At 37.4% G+C, this 18,011-nt stretch overlaps 1 long non-coding RNA gene across 1 annotated transcript in view; it reads right to left on the bottom strand.

Annotated features, from left to right (window-relative positions):
- The window catches only part of LOC123582941, a 33,077-nt gene extending 27,686 nt beyond the window's left edge, over positions 1–5,391 (bottom strand). Inside the window, exon 1 of the long non-coding RNA XR_006704658.1 lies at positions 5,277–5,391. This is a non-coding gene — a long non-coding RNA (uncharacterized LOC123582941). The remainder of the gene's footprint in view (positions 1–5,276) is intronic.
- Between the last annotated feature and the right edge of the window lie 12,620 nt (positions 5,392–18,011).

Raw genomic sequence — 18,011 nt, 5'->3', positions numbered from 1 at the left:
GTATATTTCTAGGAATTTATCCATTTCTTCTAGGTTTCCAAATTTGTTAGTTTGTAATTATTCACAGTAGTTTCTTAGGATCCATTGTATTTCCGTGCTATCAGTTGTAACATCTCTTTCATTTCTGATTTTATTTGAATCCTGTCTTTTTTCCGGGTGAGTCTAACCAGAGATTTGCAAAGATTCTGTTTTTCTACTCAAAGAATATCTTTTGGTTCCATTTATCTTTGCTATGGTCTTTGTAGTCTCTGTTTCATATGTCTGCCCTAATCTTTGTTATTTTCTTCTTTCTACTAACTTTGGTCTTCATTTATTCTATGTTTTTAGTTCCTTGAGGTATAACATTGGTTTATTTGAGATTTTTCTTGCTTGTTGAGGTAAATTTTTGTCACTATGAACTTCCCTCTTAAAACTGCTTTTGCTGTATCCCATACACTTTGGTATATTACATTTCCATTTTCATTTGTCTCAAGATATTTTGTATTTCTCCTCTGACTTCCTCTTTGACCCACTGATAGTTCAGTAATTATCATATTAGTGAATTTTCCAGTTTTCTTTGTGTAATTAATTTCTCGCTTCATACCTTTGTCATCATAAAAGATACTTTATATGATTTCAATTCTCTTAAATTTATTATGATTTGTTTCGTGGCCTAACATATGATCTATCTTGGAAAATGTTCTACGTGCACTTGAGAAGAATGTGTGGTCTCTGGGATTCCTGGATATGGATAACTCTTTCAGCCATTATTTCTTCAAATTGGATCTCTGCCCCTTCTCTTCTTCTGAGAGCCCTGCCCAGAAAATGTTATTCTATTTGATGTTGTCCATATGTCAATTAACCGTCTTTACTCTTTTCATTCTTTTTCTTTATGCTTCTCTGATTGGATGAGTTCCACTGCCTTGTCTTTGAGTTAACTGAGTCTTTATTCTGCTTTATCTAGTCTCCTGTTGAACCCTTCTGGTGTATTTTTCATTTCAGTTATTGTATTCTTCAGCTCTATGACTTCTGTTTGGTACTTTCTTATATTTTCCATCTCTTTGTTGAAGTTCTCACTGTTCATCCATTGTCTCCCCAGTTTGGAGAGCATCTTTATGACTAATACTTTGAACTTTTACCAAATAAATTACGTATCTCCATTTTATTAAGGTTTTTATCTTAAGGTTTTATCTGGTTCTTTTCTTTGGAGTATATTGCTCTGCTTCTTTATTTTGCTTGGTTCTCTGTGTCGGTGTCTCTACAATAGATGGTTGGTTTTTGTACAATAGATGCTTTCCAAGTCTTAAAGAAATGGTCTTTTAAAAGAGGTGAACCTTGTTGTTAAACCCTGCTTTAGTCCTTGGTTTTCCTCTTAAATCTTTGTTCTTGTCCAAGCAGCTCGTTATATTATTAATAGCTCCCCTATGGTTGAGGATGTGCCAAGACCTCTTGATGTTCCAAAGGGGGAATCTCAGCACCTAGATTCAGGTTAAATGGAAGCCAGAGCCTCACACATTAGCTTTTAAGTGCAAATATATACAGTCCTATGTGACTGCAAGCATAAACCCCACCAGCCACCAGGAGATCCAGAGTTGTCCTTGGGTGGCACAGAAATCAGCACTTCACATGAGTGTATAAGCTCTTCCCTGAGTGATACCAGCACACTGGAGTAAGGCACAGGGAGAGCATTAAGATGGCATCCACAGCCTACATTCCTTAAGAGCAGCTTCATCAGCCACTAGATATTTGCCAAACCTGAAGCTTGCCTCTCAGGCCAAATCTCCAGGACAATCTAAGAGGCCTCCTGCACAGAACAACTGGGGATCATGCCTCAGTCCTCTATGAAATGCCCTGGAAGTGACAGCTTGCAAAAGCCATCTCTTCAATTGCCACAATCCTGTGGGACTCAGGAATGAAAGCCCCCTTGGCCACCAGAGCCAGGCAATCAAGGGATATTCCCTGGGCAGTGGCTACAAAAGCTGGGGAGCCTGACATAAAAACCAGGGCACCAGATGTGTGTAAATCTCTTCAGGGGATGCTGATGCTCTGGAGTACAGCAGAGAGTGAATGCAAAGATAGTGCCTACCCTCCATGGTCTTTGGAGAGGATTATAGTCAATCCCAAGATGTGTGTTCAATTAGAAGCTTGCCCCTGAGGCCACAGTCATGATTAGCTAAGAGGCTAATTCACAGAAACACTGAACTGCTGGGTCTGTTGCCTAGGGTGGTAGCTGTTTAAGAACTCTTTCTCTGTTAGTTAGTCCTATTGGACCCACAAATGTTAAGCCTCACCAGCCACCAGAGCCAGGTGATATACAGGTGTCTTATAGCAGTTGCAAATCTCAGGGTGCCAGACAGGACTATGAACTCTTTTCTTGGTGACACTGATTATTATAGTCTCATAGGAGTAGGAATACAAGCTCTCCTGGCCTCCAGAGCCAAGCGATCAATTGATTACAGCAGCTGCAAAAATTGGGGCACCAGACACACATAAAAGCTTCCTTCCAAGAGATACTGGTGCTCTGAAGCACAGCAGAGGGATAAACAGTTCTATATTTAGAGCACCACACCGTGCAATTGTAAAGGTGTTTGTCTCCTCCTATACCGTGAGCTCATAGGGGTCAACAGAACCTATGCTTGTCTCATCCGCTTTGTGTCTCTCAGCACCGGGCCAGCACTTGGCCTGCCGTACATTATCAATAATTGTTTGTGAGCTTAATTTAACTTGATGTGGAAAACAAGTCTATCTTAATTTCCATTATAGTCTTAAATTAGCTTTCCATTTCCCGGAAGGAGAGAAAGATTATAAATGAAGTGAAATAAGTGTAATGTGGGAGGAAATAAGATAATCAGGTTTACAATTATTTCACTCTGAGCTAATATTTACTAAGTGTTTGTAAATGATCCAGGCAATTTTCCAGGCAGGTGGGTACTCGTTTTTATTCCACTTGACAGATGAGGAAACTGAGGCACAGAAAGGTTAAGCAGTTTGCTTAAACTCACAATGCTAATAAGTGGCAGGGCCAGGATTTGATCCCTGTTATCTAATTACAGAGTCTACACTCTTAAATAGACAGTCAGTATCCTCTAGAATATTACAACATGAAACTAAATTATAAAAGTCACTAAGAGGGGCACCTGAGTGGCTCAGTCAGTTAAGTGTCCAGCTTCAGCTCAGATCATGATCTCATAGTTCGTGAGTTCGAGCCCTGTATCAGGCTCTGTGCTGACAGCTCAGAGCTTCAATCCTGCTTCACATTCTGTATCTCCCTCTCTCTCTGCCCCTCCCCTGCTCACACTCTGTCTCTCTCTGTCTTGCAAAAATGAATAAATACATAAAAATTTTAAATCACTAAGAGAAAGAAAAAGTTTTTTTTTAATATTCACAAATTTTGCTAATTTGTATAATACTAAAAACAAAAAAGTAAAGTCTAGGATGTGACAATAAGTAATTCTGCTTTAAATTCTGCTTTACTAGAAGGGCACCTGGGTGGCTCAGTCGGTTAGGTGACCAGCTTCAGCTCAGGTCATGATCTCATAGTTTGAGAGTTTGAGCCCTGCATCAGGCTCTGTTCTGACAGCTCAGAACCTGGAGTTTGCTTCGGATTCTGTGTCTTCCTCTCTTTCTGCTCCTCCCCCGCTTTCACTCAGTCTCTCTCTCTCTTTCTCTCAAAAATAAACATTAAAAAAATTGTTAAATGTTTTTTACTGGAGGTTAATGAAACATAGCAAATTCAGTAGGTGAATATACTAGTTAGCACTTGACATGAACACACATGTACATCCATTCAAGAACAAATATTGAGCATTTGTTACATTCAAGGTAATCTGTTAGGGATGGAGCCAGGAGGTACAATGGAAATCAAATCACTAACAGACCTAAGGGGGCCACAAGAGGTACATGAATAGCTTCAGTGCAGAATACCAATACAGACAGCATGATTTGAGAGAGGGAGAGAGTTGTTTTCCCCTGGAGATCTGGGTGTGTGGAGATTGGGGGACAACTTGCAGCAAGAAAGCAAGAGACATTCAAGGGAAACAGATAGTAGTATGATTCAACTGATGCATAAAATACATAAAGCAGAAATTTACAAGATACTGGCCCTGTTGGTAAGGCCTTGAATGACAGGACAAAGCAAGGAAGGAAGGTATGTGGTGTGTGTGTATGTGTGTGTGTGTGTGTGTGTGTGTGTGTGTGTGTGTGTTTATGAAAGCATGAGAGAGACCACCTTATCTTCTTCTTTTTTTTTAATTTTTTTTAATGTTTATTTATTTTTGAGACAGAGAGAGACAGAGCATGAACAGGGGAGGGTCAGAGAGAGGGAGACACAGAATCTGAAACAGGCTCCAGGCTCTGAGCTGTCAGCACAGAGCCTGACGCAGGGCTCGAACTCACGGACCACAAAATCATGACCTGAGCGGAAGTCGGCCGCTTAACCGAGTGAGCCACCCAGGCGCCCCAAGACCACCTTTTCTTCTATGCATTATTCTTCCATCATCCATCTTCCCATCAACTATCTATTGTGATGTGTGTGCAAACACAAATGCATCAAGTTATAGTAGAAAAACAAGGACTTTGGCATGTGATGAACCTAAGTATGGATCCAGACTTCATCTCGCTCTAGCTGTGAGATGTCAGAAAAATTGTTTCACATAACTGGATCTTGATTTCTTTCTCTGTAAAATTCAGATAATACTACCCTGCAGAATTATTATGAGGACTAAATAAGAATAAACCTCACTGCCTTGATTCATAAATATTACTCAATATATATTATTTATCAAAGAGTATGAAAATCTTCCTACAAGCAATACAAAGCTACTACAGAATTTTAGGTGAGTAACATACTTGCTAATTCATCTTGGTTCTGATTTCTGTATAGCGTAGATTAGAGGCTTCTTTTTTTTTTTTTTTGACTAAAGAATTCATCAATACCTAGTGATATATATACGTGTGTGTGTGTGTGTGTGTGTGTGTAATTTATATAATTTATAATTTATTATATATATAATTTAATGCCCTATTTCTTTGGTGTTCCTCAAGTTTGAGGAGCACAGTTCACCCTGCAGTCACATTCTAAACATGAAGGGCTTAAAGGATTTAAGACAATCTGGTTTGATGTCGTCCCCCTGGACACCAGAGTAGTCAGGGTCTGCTTGTCTTCTGAGAACTTAAGAGAAATGAGTGCTGACTGGAAAATATTGCTCTGCTACTCAACTAATCTCCTCTAGTTTTTTACTCTTTCTTATTAACAAAGATACCTGTGGAAACTGTGGAAAGTAATCGGGGCAAAATACCCTTGGTCTACCTTGGTGGAGAACTCTGCTGCGACTTTTTTGGTTAGCTGTCTCACAAAACATGCACAGCCAGGATAGATAGATATTCACTCCTCATGACTAATGCTCTCTGGGATATCTAAGAAGGAAAAAGAAAAAAAAAAAGAAGTAGTGACAGTCTCAATGTTATGAACTGATTGCATGTTAGGCGTCAAATGAGAAAAAATGGGGGAGGGAATGAGAAATTAGGACCCATGAATCTTATAGCAGCAATAGAATATTCTATCACACTTGATATAATTTGCATATACTGAGTGCCTACTTTTATATTTCCTCTTTATATTTTTACTTGTAAGCATACTTTGAAAGATTTGTCTCAGTGTGTTTCTTTCAGAGGTCAATCCTCAGGAGATTTTAGAAGTATATATTCCTTTTTTTATATATATTATGGTTTTAAGATCCTGGAATTTTGTCTTCAGAACTGAATTGAGTCAGCCACTTATTACTCCGCTCTTTTAGCCTGTCCAAGTCAGTCTAAGCACGCTTTTGTGACTGCGCCTTCAGCGCCTCAAATTCCCCATGTCAGCAGATTTTATCCTCCTAATGCATATGCCCTCTTTTGGGTCATTGATGTATAAAGCGAACAAAAGTCTGTCCTAATATTTATCCCCGTAGCAGTCCATTAGTTAGTCGTGACCAGTTACCATTCTCAATTACCTTCAATCTTAGTTATTCAAGGTAATTTTTCCCTTCATTCAAATATCTCATCCCTTCGTACCATAATTGCTGACCTTGTGAATCAGTTTTTCTGCACTCTATTTTATTTTAAAATGTCTCAAATTATATGGAAGGTATATATTCATTATTTCTATTCCCTCTAAACAGGATTTCATGCCGCCTTGTTCCAGAAAATTTTATTAGTTTTGTAATGAATGGCCTCTTTTAGTGAATCAGCATTATCTCTCTAATTTGAAACACTAATTTTTGTATATAAATTTTTTTAGGTTTGTATTTAAATTCTAGTTAGTTAACATATGGCATAAAATTAATTTCAGTTGTACAACCTGGTGCTCATCACAACAAATGCACTCCTTAATCCCCATCACCTATTTAAGTCATCCCCCAACCCATCTCCCTCTGGTAACCATCAGTTTGTTCTCTGTAGTTAAGAGTCTGTTTCTTGGTTTGCCTTTCTCTCTCTCTTTCTACTTTTTGCTCATTTGTTTCATTTCTTAAATTCCACATATGAGTAAATCATATGGTATTTGTCTTTCTCTGAATGACCTATTTCACTTACATAATACTCTATAGTTCCATCCATATCATTGCAAGATTACATTCACTTTCATAGCTTAGTAATATTCCATTGTGTGTGTGTGTGTGTGTGTGTGTGTGTGTGTATACCACTCTTCCTTATCCACCCATCTATTGATAGACACATGGGTTATTTCCATAATTTAGCTATTGTAGATAATGCTGCTATAAACATCTAATGTTTGTATATACTCTTATTGTCTCCACTCTCTAGTTTCCCGTTTAGAAAAAAATAAACTATTTTGTAGACTTTACTGGATCTGATTTGCTGTACATAATCTTTACAATTTAAAACAAGCATATATTTTAAATATTTTTAATATATCTTGATTTCATATTAAAATACATTTTATAGGTCAGAGAAAAACACAAGGGAAGCAGAAGGCAGAAAGAAAAGATATTTGAAGATGCCATGCTGTTGGCTTTAAAAAATAAATAAAATGAAATACATTTTGTATATTACTGATACTTGCCTGATTTTCGTGATAAGCTATGGAAGTTAAACTGCTTTCTAGGAATCAAAGCTCATGGACTATTTAAATGCTTTTGTCAGTGAGCCAATTCCAAAGGTGATTCTATTATATGGTAACAGTAAATTTTTTGAGTAACTAAGAATCACTGGCTAAATGTTATTCAGTGGTAAATTTAAAGCATTAACTTTTTTAGTGTTTATTTTTGAGAGAGAGAGAGAGAGAGAGAGAGAGAGAGAGAGAGAGAGAACGCGTGCCCTCACACAAGTCGGGGAGGGGCAGAGAGAGACAGGGAGACACAGAATCCCAAGCAGTCTCCAGGCACAGAGCCAGACACAGGGCTCGAACTCATGAACAGTGACATCATGACCTGAGCTGAAGTCGGATGCTTAACCAACTGAGCCACCAAGTTGCCCCAAGCATTAACTTTTTCCAGATTACACTTTACTAAGTGACTAAGCCAAACCTACAAATCATAGTAAAAATATCCTGATTTGAAAACATTTTTTAGGTCTGAATAGAGCTGATTATTTCCACCTGTTGATGTTTCTCTTGAATTGCAGGATTTACTCTTAAATGGGTTATTGACCTCTTGAATATCAAAATAACAAGTTATGTCACAAAACTTATTTTTGACCATCATAATGAAAACTCAATATTGATCATGTGTGTATTTAAGATATTACACTATCATCACCACATAGATAGCACAGATAATTTCAGTGGAATTTAATCATATCAACTCTAATTATAAGGAAATACAAACTACAGCCATTGGTAGAAAACCATTATATTAAATTTTAAGTCACACCCAACTCATGCCTACTGCTGGAAACATCTAAGAATATACTAAAATAATGGATGGGTTTTTTATTCTGACTGGATTTTTTTTTTTTTTTGATAACTAGAATAAAGTAACCCATATTCAGCATACAGTTGTCATTTTATAACTTCAGGACTAAACCCTCAGAAAGCCTGCAATCTAGGGCTGCTAGGGACAACGTGTTTGGAAAACAGTCTCTGGGTCACTCACCTCACAGTAAATTCTCAGTAATGTGCCTACAGTGCTACCAGTTGCTTACACCTCATGGAAAAACAGGCCACATTTTCCATCGTGGGTAAAAGGGCCTAGGAGTATATTTAAGCAAAGAGCATGGGTGGGATGCATCTTGAAGAACTTGAACAGGGAGTGTTGTTAGTATGAAGACCTGTATGCCAGGGAATTATGGATATTGAGCATGTTATCAATATCAATGATATGATTGGTGTTCCTTGGATTGTAGACTAACTTCAATCCAGTTGAGTTTTTCTACACTTATGGAAAGTACATTGTATTCTATTATCTCTTTCCATTGGCTTCTTTCTGTCAATCGCATTGCTATCTCCCTTGTGACAAATTTGCAAATAGTTTTCTTACTTTTACACAAACAAGGACATGGGGGGCATTGCATCATTACAAAACTGAAATCATCAGTGGCCAGTGATGATGGTTAACCGTTCACCCTGCTATGGTTTGGAACATATCGTAACTAACCTAAAGCTTCCTCTCCAGTACAGTTATTCTTTATCCCTACTAAATCCTGGACATTAGTACACATACTATGGCTAAAACAGACTCTATCTTAACTTGACGATATATAATTTCTTTCCCTTCCATGGCTGCAAAAATCTGTAACTGCTGAATAATTCATTTGCTCTTGAAACCAGCCATTTTTCATCAGCCATACCTTATTAACTTGCCACCCAAATCTTTTCCTCCTCTGCTAGATGCTACCCTTAACACAGGAACTCAAAACATCACAACAGTAGGTATTTTACTGTGGCTGATTCACTTTTAGCATAAATGGCAATCTGTCATTACATGAATTTGTATATCTTTGGTGCTAGAGAATTTAAATTTTTCACGTGTAATTTTTGTGCCAAATGTAACAGAAACAAAGGTCCACATTAGAGTTCATACAAGTTTCCTATTTTGTCTTTATGTGGTACACTTGGGACTATGCATTACATCAAATTTAATCGTTTTATTTTTTCCTAATGTAATTCATATTATAATTTCTCCTGTTACTGATTTATAATGAGAATTTAATTAGCAGAAAAAAGAATTTAACATATTCCATCTCACTAATAATAAAGAAATTATAATTAAAATTATGTATTTTTGAACTATGAAATTGACAAAGGTTAAAAGCAAAATACTAGCATCTAATATTGGAAAGTAAATGCTAAAAGAGATTTGATAAAGGTAGTTATTTTGATAAAGGTAGTTTGATATCTAGTTTGATAAAGGTAGTTATTTAAGCTGGTATGAATTTGTGGAATAAATCCTAACAATGTTTATCAATACCTTTGAAAATGTTCATGCCATGGGGCCCCTGGGTAGCTCAGTCAGTTAAGCATCCAACTCTGGCTCAAGTCATGATTTCACGGTTTGTGAGTTCGGGCCCCATGTCAAGCTCTGTGCTGACAGCTCAGAGCCTGGAGCCTGCTTGGGATTCTGTGTCTCCCATTCTCTCTGCCCCTCACCCACTCACACTCTGTCTCTCTCTCTCCAAAAATAAATACTAAAAAAATTTTTTTAAATGTTCATGCCTGAATTTATCCATAAATGTTCTAGCAAATTATGTTTTTTAATTATAAGAAAGCTATACAGAGATATACAAATAATTTCACTATAATGAAATTTCATATTATTTTACATACTCTGTATACATATTATACAAGTATAATGGCAACATTTAGAAAAATTCAAGGTTTCTAAAGAATAGGGGTGATTAAGTTACGGTATATCCTTTGGATGGAATGTTATACAGATACATCACTCAGATACATGCAGATAGTCTTGATAGAGATATATAAGTAGAAAATTACACATAGAAATATAAAACACCAAAAAGTTACCAGTGACTATTTCTAAGTAATGGAATTGTCAATCATTCTTATTTTTTATTTTTCATTTCCTGCATCTTCTTGAAACTTTTACAGCTAATTATCAATTATTTTTATAATTCAGGAAAATGCTGTAACTGAAAAAAAATGGAAAATTCTAAAAGTGAGTCAAATATTTTCCCATTCCTTGTGATGTCAATTTGCAGAGTTATTGAGTCTCCACTTGGTTGCAATGGCTGAAAAGATGGGGAGTTTTCCTGTTTGGGCTTCTTGGCCATCAGTAGTGAGTCCCAGAAAGTCACATTTTTGCTCTTCCCACCCTCAAAGCACTATTTGGGGAACCACTTCAGAGTTCAGAAGCCTAGCCTTAGCTGTGTGTTGGCCTCTCCCATTTTGTGAGACAGGAGGGTCCCGTGCTGATGATCTGTTTTCCTAATGAAACGAAGGCTGACCACTTTCTCTTTTCCAGGACTTTTTTCCTCCTGCCTGTGGCTTCATGCAGAGAAGACAGTTAATCTGTACCTCACTTGGGGATTCTCTTGCTCATAAACTATGATACTCACTATGTTGTACCCTAGTCTCCATTTTTATGGATAAACTCCCAGATTTCTGTGTCATGCCTATTCAAAGGACCATTATACGAGTTTGCTTGCAATGCCACTCATTCTACGTTGATCTTGTAATAGTTCTTTTTATATGACAAATAGCAAACCCTTATCAACTGTATTCAAAGATCTCCAACAACTGTTCTCTTCTTATGTGAATTTTACTTTTATTGCAAAAGCATTGTTAACATATGATTATTTTTTCAGTGTCCTTCTATATCTTATTATGTCAAATTGTAAAAGTTGCCTTTCATCCATAGATTTTACCGATATTGAACCAGCCCTGCATCCCAGGTATAAATCCCACTTGGTCGTGGTGAACAATTTTTTTAATGTATTATTGGATCCAGTTGGCTAATATCTTGTTGAGGATTTTTGCATCCATGTTCATCAGGGAAGTTGGTCTTAGAGTTCTCCTTTTTAGTGGGGTCTCTGTCTGGTTTTGGAATCAAGGTAATGCTGGCTTCATAGAAAGAGTTTGGAAGTTTGGTAGAATTCCCCTGGAAAGCCATCTGGTCCTGGGCTCTTGTTTTTTGGGAGATTTTTGATCACCAATTCTATTTCTTTACGGGTTATGGGTCTGTTCAAATTTTCTATTTCTTCCTGTTTCAGTTTTGTTAGTGTATACGTTTCTAGGAACTTGTCCATTTCTTCCAGATTGCCCATTTTATTGGCATATAATTGCTCATAATATTCTCTTATTATTGTTTTTATTTCTGCTGTGTTGGTTGTGATCTTTCCTCTTTCATTCTTGATTTTATTTATTTGGGTCCTTTCCTTTTTCTTTTTGATCAAACTGGCTAGTGGTTTATCAGTTTCATTAATTCTTTCAAAGAACCAGCTTCTGGTTTCATTGATCTGTTCTACTGTTTTTTTTTTTTTTTGGTTTTGATAGCATTAATTTCTGCTCTAATCTTTATTATTTCCTGTCTTCTGCTGGTTTGGGTTTTTTGTTTTTGTTTTTGTTTTTGTTTTTGTTTTTGTTTTTGTTTTTTTTTGCTCTTCCTTTTCCAGCTCTGTAAGGCATAAGGTTAGGTTGTGTATCTGAGATCTTTCTTCCTTCTTTGGGAAGGCCTGGATTGCTATATACTTTCCTCTTATGACCACCTTTGCTGCGTCCCAGAGGTTTTGGGTTGTGGTGTTATCATTTTCATTGGCTTCCACGAACTTTTTAATTTCCTCTTTAACTTCTTGGTTAGCCCATTAATTCTTTAGCAGGATGTTCTTTAGTCTCCAAGTATTTGTTGCCTTTCCAAATTTTTTCTTGTGGTTGATTTACATCCATAGATTTTAAAAACAAAAGTGTGTTCTAGCTTAGAGGTTGTATTTTTGATTGTATACAGGGGAAAACCATATTCCCTAGGATTTGCTCTGAAAGAAGATGTGTATTTCTGGCGTTGAGATTTTTTTATGATATTAACTGATTTGGTAATTTCACTGGTGGGGTCTCCACATGTGGTGCTAAAGTTGGAAGTGGTTGGGAGGATCATAACTTAGGGACAAGATGACAGGAAACACGGAATGGAAGAAGTCAGTAGGAGGAATAAGTTGTCCCAGAAATAGTGAGGGCTGGCTATAAACTATGGAGAAAGGTAGCCTATAAGAGAATCCTCTGTGCATTGGTAGGTATGCCCAATGGATTCTGGGATCTAGAATATTTTATTTTCAGTTTTAATTAAAAAAATTTTCAACATGTCATTTTATTATTTTAGCTTTGGCCTATGTATTATCTAGGCCGCTGCAACATGAGGAATGAAGAAATGTCCAAGTTTGTGTTTTGGAGGTAAAGTTGGTCAAAGAATGCTGGACTGGTAGAATACTTGACTCCCAAAATATATGTAAAGGAGCCCTAAAAATACTCAGAAATACTTGGACAAGAGATTAGTTTTTCTGAAATCATGTAGAATGAGGTTCAATTTATTGTTACTTAAATTAAAGGGGAGGGTAATTCCAGAAGGATATGTATAAATTAAGTATAACCCATTTGGGTCATTTTTTTTTTTGCCAATTGCTATGTGGTTCTGGCCACACAATTTTTAAAATAGACATCCCTTCTGCTTTATTTGTATATTTTACTTTCTCTTATAAAATCCTTGTGTAGCTGAATTTATTTTAATTTTTGCCTCTTTTCTATGACCCTAATTTATTTTTTATCCCTTTTTTTAAATCAAAAAAAAATTTATTCTAGTACAGTTACCATACAGTGTTATATACATTCCAGGTGTACAATATAGTCATTCAACTATTCCATACATCACCCCGTGCTCATCATGATGATTTTAACTTCTTTATGTCAGTACCACACTGCTTTAATTTATGCTTTTTGAATTTTGTTAATATTGTATTAATTTCCTATGGCTGCTGTAAAAGTATCACAAACTTGGTGATTTAATACAATACAAATTTATTCTCATGGTTCTGAAGGCTAAAAGTTTGAAATTGATGTGTGAGTGAGGCCATGATTTCTCAAAAGGCTTCATCCTTCCTTACTTCTTCCTAGTGTGTGGTGGTTATGGGCAATCCTTGGTGTTTCTTGGATTGTGGAAGCATAACCCAATGTCCACCTCCCTCTTGACATAGTGTTCTCCCTATCTGTGTCTGTCTGTGTCCAAATTATCCTTTCTATAAGGTTATCAGTCATATTGGATTTACCACCCCCCTGTAACCCAGTATGACCTCATGTTCACTTGATTATATCTGCAAAGATCTAATTTCCAAATAAGGACATATTCTCAGGTTGTGGATGCACATAAAAATTTTAAAGAACAGTATTCAATTCAGTATAAGTATATTCTAATATAATCCTTGTAATATTGGTCTTTGTGTTACACAGACCTGTGGAATCAAAATTTATGCTATATTGCCACTAGGACTTAAGATAAAAAAACCCTTTGTGTCTTTCATTAATTAAGTAAAAATTTACTAGTCAATATAGGCTAGTGTCAGGCACTATTTTAGACACAAGAATATAGCAAACGAGGTGCCTGACATTATGGGGCTTGTATTCTAGCCCTATGAGGGCTAGAGGGATGAGGGATACAGACAATAATTGAGTATATATTTGGATACCATCATTTCAGATATTCTGAAGAAAATAAACCTAACATGAAGGGAGAGAGATTCACTGGGGGCAGTGTCACTGGGGAGATAACATATGAACAGAGCCTTGAAGGTTAAGAAACAGCCAGTCATGTGACCTTCCAGGCAAAGACATTGTAGTGTGAAGTCATGTCCATACACATGCCATAACTATGACACATCCATGGCATATTCAAAAAATTACAAAGAGGTGAGTTTATGTGGAATGAAGTGAAAGGGAAATATAGGCCCTGAGGCCAGACAGGGATACAGAGATCAGGTTTTGCAGGGTCTTTTAGAGTATGCCAGGAGCTCAGATTTTATTCTAAGAGGAAATCACTGGAGTGTTATAAATATGAAAAAGGTATGATCTGATTTATGCTTACACAAATATTATTTTGCAAGTAATGTTTGCAACCCTCTCCTGACTGTTGGAGAGTTAGCACTCACCCTACATAAGTCAGGATAGTCTGGGCTGTATTGAAATAACAGATATAAACTCTGAAATTTCAGTGGTGTAATACAATAAAGATTTATTTCTCCCTTACATACAGTCATACAGGTCAGGAATCTCTCCTCCACCCTATAGCTGTGTGATTTAGAGTACATACTCCCCAAGGATGCCAAGGCAAGGAAAGAAAGAAGACTGGAGGATCATGTGAGATGCTTCTAAGGACCAGACCTAGAAGTGGCTTATATACATTTGCCCACATCTTGTGAACCTAAGCTCAATTATATGGTACAAAACTCCTAACAAGGGAAGCCAGGAGATTTTGTCTTCTTGTGCATCTAAGAATAGGAAACAAATGTTCCTGCCAAACTCCTTGAGCCAAGATAACTCTGACTTACTGCTTTTTAGAAGCATCAAAACCTGGTAGACATCCTATTCTCTTTTTCAGGAATAGTGAAGCAACACCTTCAGGTCTTTCCGGGGTCTTGGCATCAACTAGCAAGCAGGAACTTCATTAATCTGACAGAGTTCCAAGCCCCCACACACCTTCTAATTGACCTGGGATCTTGAGAGAGTGATAATTATTTCTTGGTCATTCAGAATCACTTTCTGCTTGCTACACCAAGCTAGCGTAGCCAAAGACAAAAAAGCTTCTCTCCAGGACCAGAATCCAGAATGACTTACATGCCATACAACTCAGACCCCAAAGGAGGAGCACTTGGTATGGATGGAATGTATGAGCAGCTACATCTTTTCCTTTTTTTTTTTTTTTTTAAAATTTTTTTTTCAACGTTTATTTATTTTTGGGACAGAGAGAGACAGAACATGAACGGGGGAGGGTCAGAGAGAGAGGGAGACACAGAATCGGAAACAGGCTCCAGACTCTGAGCCATCAGCCCAGAGCCCGACGCGGGGCTCGAACTCACGGACCGCGAGATCGTGACCTGGCTGAAGTCGGACGCTTAACCGACTGCGCCACCCAGGCGCCCCCATCTTTTCCTTTTTTAAGTGAGAGGACTGATATAAGGAGTAGCACTGACAGGAGCCATCTCCTTAATTCTCCTTTGTCAGCAAAATTGTATTTCTCCCCCAAATTTTCCTTTCACAGCTTTTTCTGTGAGAATGGGTAACTTCCTATTTCAGGACCACAAAGGGAAAATCAGAATTATTATGACTTTTGAGACACTTGCCTCTTTTTTTTAAATTTTTTTTTAACGTTTATTTATTTTTGAGACAGAGAGAGACAGAGCAAACAGGTGAGGGGCAGAGAGAGAGGGAGACACAGAATCTGAAACAGGCTCCAGGCTCTGAGCAGTCAGCACAGAGCCCGACGCGGGGCTCCAACTCATGGACCATGAGATCATGACGTGAGCCGAAGTCAGACGCTTAACCGACCGAGCCACCCAGGCACCCCGGGACACTTGCCTCTTAACCGGTAATAACACAGGGGCACCTGGGTGGCTCAGTCCATTAAGCGTCCAACTTTGGCTCAGGGCATGATCTCACTGTCCATGAGTTCGAGTCCCACGTTGGGCTCTGTGCTGATGGCTCAGAGCCTGGAGCTGCTTTGGATTCTGTGTCTCCTTCTCTCTCTCTGCCCCTCTCCTGCTCTGTCTCTCTCAAAAATAAATAAACATTAAAAAATAAACCAGTAATAATACAAATACTGGTGATACTAAGAGTATTTATTAACTATCCTTATTTATTTATTTATTTATTTTTGGCCAGACGTTGTGATAAATTCTTTAGAATGTTTTTTTTCTTTCAACTCTCACTACAAATGTATGCAGTTGGAACTACTAAAAAAATTGTTAAAAGTGAAAAGTAGAAAGATTATGTCCTCTTTCCGGTTCCACAGCTAGTAAACAGGGAGCCAAGATTCAAACTCATTCTAATTCCTACTCCCATGCTCTTAATCACAAGAAAAGGATAAGGCAGATCCCCAGCCTGTTTTGATTAATCAAAATGCAACTACTTAGGTTAAAGATTCCATAGCTATTTACTAACTTCCCAAATACTTAGGATTCTAGAATCTATAGTCTAAATCTTTTTATGATAAGCAAATCAAACACAAATTACATTTTTTGCTATGGAGATTTTAAACATAAATATTCTCAGGGCACCTGGGTGGCTTAGTCAGTTGAGCATCTGACTCTTAATTCCAGCTCAGATCATGATCTCATGGTATCAAGCCCTGTGTCAGGCTCTGTGGTGATAGTGCAGAGCCTGCCTGGGATTCTTTCTCTCCTTCTCTCCCCGCCCCTCCCTTGTGTGCTCCACCCCTGCTCTCAAAATGAATAAATAAACTTAAAAAATTATATTCTCAAAAATTATAAATTCTATGGACTCTGGAGAATGCGCATGCCTTCTCTGAGAGCTTTAACTTCCCAACCTGCTCCTGCTATCAGCCCTGAAGCCATATTTCTTTGTCTTTGAATCTTTCATATTGATTTGCAAGTAGTATGCTTTCAACAAATGTTTGTTAAATTAGTGAATTCACATACTTATAAGTGTCTATGGGCTTGAAAATAGATGGAGAAGCACCAAGTATCAATATGTTTTGAAATTATATGACGATGTGTGCTTTTGTCTGTATTATGAATATCTTTTGTTTTTGTCTTATTACAGATATAATAAGTGATTATTGTAGAAATGACACAAAATACTGATACATTTCGTATAGAATATATGTGTATATACAAATAAAGTGGGCTTATGCTGGTGCACTGCTTTTAATTTTTAAATTTCTCTTTTGATTATCAGCTACTATTCAACAACAAAACTTTCTAAACAATACCTAATATTATTACATGGCTAGTTTCAAGCTTTCATAGACTATTTATGATGTGGTTTTCTGGAGAGGAACATGTAAAACCAGGTCTAAATCTCCCTGTGAAATAGTTTAAGTTTTACTGTTGTGCCAGTAAAACATTCTTGCCTTGAAAATAAACAAAACAGCTCAAAAGTGAGATTTTTTTTCCACGTGTGATATGTACACAGATTTATGCAAAAATTCTATTGGTAAACAGCCAAACAAAACAAGGTCCCTTCATTATGAATGCAAGAAAAATAATTAAACAATCATTTAAAAACTCATAAACACAGTGCTCCTGTGCATACCCATACACACACACACACACACACACACACACACAGTCTCATTAACTTCAAACCACGAGAAATTAATTACAGATTCACTGCTAATGAACATATGGGCTAAGTGCTGACACTCAACTGGTTTCAGTTCAGTGATCACAGAAACAAAGCAATGCTCACAGACGGATGGTGGGGGAAACGTCAGTGAGTGGGGGCCAGGAAGCAAGATTCCTTCATAACTATGGAAAGCAGTTCCAAAATATTCAGACAGAGGAAAAAAGGGCTCCAAAATTCATCCCATGTTGAATAGGAACAGACCTTCTCCATCACTACCACCTGCTGTCTCCACCTCTAGAAGAAACTGAAATGTCTTAGGGAGGGAGAAGCTTGAGCAGAGGGGAGAGGGTAGAGAATTGGCAGAGAACAAAGGCTTAGGAGTAAAGAGATACCTACTCCTTAAAAAATAAAATGGGCAAAGAAGAGAACAGAATAATAGTGTGTCTAAAGAAAAGAGTCTCAAGCTAGAATCAGTTACCTACACAAAGAAGTCCTGAGTTAAATCAGAGGTTAAGTTACTGAGAGATTGCAGAGAAATTAAGATAGTGATACTGTAGGTCCTTTTCCATTTAAATACACTGACAATTTGAAACACCTCATGAAGATGCAGATCATGAAGACACTTGCCATTAATATGCTGAGTTACAATGTCAAACTCAAAAGAAATGGCAGCAGCAGGATCAATGTCACTTTATCTTCAGAATTCTTACCTCAAGGAAAACAGAAGGCAGCAGTGTTGGACTGGGGATCTATTAGCAAGATGTGAAAGCGAGTGATACCACCTGGAGTTATAAAA

This window comes from Leopardus geoffroyi, chromosome B1, assembly GCF_018350155.1.
Source record: "Leopardus geoffroyi isolate Oge1 chromosome B1, O.geoffroyi_Oge1_pat1.0, whole genome shotgun sequence".
NCBI classification, from domain to species: Eukaryota; Metazoa; Chordata; class Mammalia; order Carnivora; family Felidae; genus Leopardus; species Leopardus geoffroyi.
Note: the sequence above shows the minus strand (reverse complement) of the source record. Positions and strands in the feature narration are given on the sequence as shown.